This window comes from Otolemur garnettii, unplaced genomic scaffold, assembly GCF_000181295.1.
Source record: "Otolemur garnettii isolate 467f Iridium unplaced genomic scaffold, OtoGar3 scaffold00293, whole genome shotgun sequence".
NCBI classification, from domain to species: domain Eukaryota; kingdom Metazoa; phylum Chordata; class Mammalia; order Primates; family Galagidae; genus Otolemur; species Otolemur garnettii.
This window is the reverse complement of record NW_003852688.1, coordinates 671298-674108: the sequence shown is the minus strand read 5'-3', so window position 1 is coordinate 674108 and position 2811 is coordinate 671298. Positions and strand designations below refer to the sequence as shown.

Below are 2811 nucleotides of genomic sequence, written 5' to 3'. Positions count from 1 at the left end.
GCAGAGTTGCAAGGAATAACTGCAATAGGAAGATGAGGTGAGTGATGAGATATGCCTGCCAAATCTTAATAACCAGTGCAGGGGCAAGCTAAGAATTTAATATTTTAAAAAGTTATTTAGAAAAAAGAAAAAGAAGAAAACGTGATAGAGACCACATGTGGCCAAATCTGGCCCTTTACAGAAAAAGTTTGCAGACTTGTGACTTAGAGCCCTTCAAATGCATTCTAACAGTTACCCTGAAATAATGAGATTAAGTAGCCCATGACTAGGCAGGAATCTGCATTTTAGAGTGAGGGAAATGTTTATTAAAGTCTTAGAAATTTTATTTTGCTTCTTCCTTTGGGTAAGTAGCAGCATACTAACATTATCTTTGTCACCCTTGGTAGAGTGACGTGGCATCATAGCTCACAGTAACCTCAAACTCTTGGGCTCAAATGATTCTCTTGCCTCAGCCTCCTGAGTAGCTGGGACTACTGGCACCCACCATAACCTAGCTATTTTTAGAGACGAGGTCTTGCTGTTGCTCAGGCTGGTCTCAAACTCATGAGCTCAGGTGATCTCCCTGCTCAGCCTCCCAGAGTGCTAGGATTACAGGTGTGAACCACTGTGCCCAGACCCTCCCAGCATTTAATACTGTCAGCCTTTTTTAATATATTCAAGGAAACAAATGTATATTAAACAAAGGGTTACTACGATAAGGCCTTTTGGGAGACAGAAAAAACAAAGAACAAAATCACTGAGGAGGAGAGATAGGAAAACAGCAGGCAGGAACTGCTGAGTGCCATCAGAGGAAAGCAGTCATGGAAGGGACAGGCTGCAGGGCCCAGACAGCAATCCCAGCTACTCTGTCCCCAACTTCTGCCAGCTGCAACTGAAGAGAGGCTGTTCTAGGGGAAAGGCTTTGCCTCGCCAAAAGTAAGTGGCTGGGATGTTAAAACACAGCATTAAAAGAGCACTCATTACCTGCCTTCCAAGGAAGACTGCCTAAAAACAAAACCAAAAAGAAAAGAGAGCACTATCTTTGTCTTTTTAAAAATCTGAAGCAGAGAAGGCAAAATGCAAAAGTTTTGCTGTAGTTGGATGGTGGGTATGTGGCATTTCATTCTCTATTTTTCTGTAGGTTTGAAACTTTCCATGACTAATAAAGAAAGTGAATATACTTGGGGTACCTGAAACTCACCAATTTGATTGTCACACAATCATCAGGAGCATTTGATGCATCAGGAGCAGTAAAGCAAAGATGTCGATTCCACTCAATACCAGCCTGAACGGCTACCAGCAAAGGGCTTTGAGCAAGGAAGAGGCAGCTTCAGACACTGTTGGTGCCCAGTGTACAGACTGTCCGATATTAAACATGTTTGCAGATGTACACTTAAGACAGCAACCATTAAATATGAAAGCTGACTAATGTTCAGGTAAGTAAGAATGTATGTGTTTACCTGTAATGTTAGGTGTGCTGAGTTTGTGGTGAAATGGAAATGTCTAGTAAGCAGTTTGGGGGAGAGGTCAGGCCTAGACACACATACTTAGAAATCCTCTACTTTTAAGGGATTACTGAAACGTGACAGGTGAATAAGCTCCCTAAGGGGTGAGAGGAAGAAAAGGAGACTGAAGACCAAATCCTAAGAGAATGACCTCATTTAGGAAATGAAGCCGGAAACAGTGGCCCATGCCTGTAATCCCAGCACTTGGGAGGCCAAGGTAGGTAGACTGCCTGAGCTCACAGGTTTGAGACCTGCCTGAGCCAGAGTGAGATTTCATCTCTGAAAAATAGCTGGGCATTGTGGTGGGTGCCTGTAGTCCCAGCTACTTGGGAGACTGAGGCAAGGACTCTTGCGCTTGAGTCCAAGAGTTTGAGGTTGCTGTCAGCTGTGATGTTACGGCACTTTACAAAGTGAGACTCTGTCTTAAAAAAGAAAAGAAAATGAGGGAAGTTTTCAGAAAGGTGGGGCCTAAACCACAAAAGCTGCAGAGAAAAACAGGACTTGAGAAGGGTCTCAGGAAGAAATGAGGTCACAGATTCAGGAGAGGAGGAAAAACAAAATAAACCTACGGAGTTTAAGGTGAGGAAACAAAAAGTTGAACAATGAAAAGAATATTGACAGCATGACTCGTATGGGAGCCCAGAGGAGCAGATAAAAGTTTCTGAAATGGGGAGACCTTTGACAGTTGTGGGTAGAGGAGGAAGCCTACACAGGGAGGAAGGACAATAGGGGGAACAAGATGGAAGGCTGGTATTGGGAGTGAGTCTAAAAACTAAGGCAGGACACCTGTATTTCCAGTTGAAAGAACAAAGGAAAGATTGGAGGAGGGAGTAAGTAAAGGCACAGTAGGAAACAGGGGTGAGATCAGGTCTGATGGCCAAGACTTCCTCAGAGTTCTAAGACAAAGTGATAGCCAACATCAACACTTCCAAAAGCCAGGACTCCTAAAGCTAGAGCTAGCCATTTTAAGGTATATGTAGATTAGTAGCTTTTGTAACTAGGTCTACAGCAGATACGTACTAAAATAGGGCTAATGTTAATTTGCTGAGACATAATGAATGTAAGAATTATAGAAATATACTCTGCCCCAAGATATCTGTGGTTTGCAGACATTGTTAAGCAATTTTCCTGTGTCAAAATTTTAATCATCTTCTAACTGAATTTTATCTGGTTGAAAAAAACTGGTTGAAACAAACTTTTTTTTTTTTTTTAAATATATGTTTGTTTGGCTACTTAGGCATTTTGCTACAAAAAATTAAGTATTAATTTGCAAAGCACTTAAGTAAATTAATTAAAGTAAATGTCTACCTTATCTCAACAGAAGTTC

General features: G+C 41.6%; 1 protein-coding gene across 2 annotated transcripts in view; it reads right to left on the bottom strand.

Moving 5' to 3' along the window:
* UBE2H (ubiquitin conjugating enzyme E2 H) overlaps positions 1 to 2811 on the bottom strand; it is a 124781-nt gene that overhangs the window by 5924 nt on the left and 116046 nt on the right. The gene's annotated exons all lie outside the window — the stretch shown is intronic.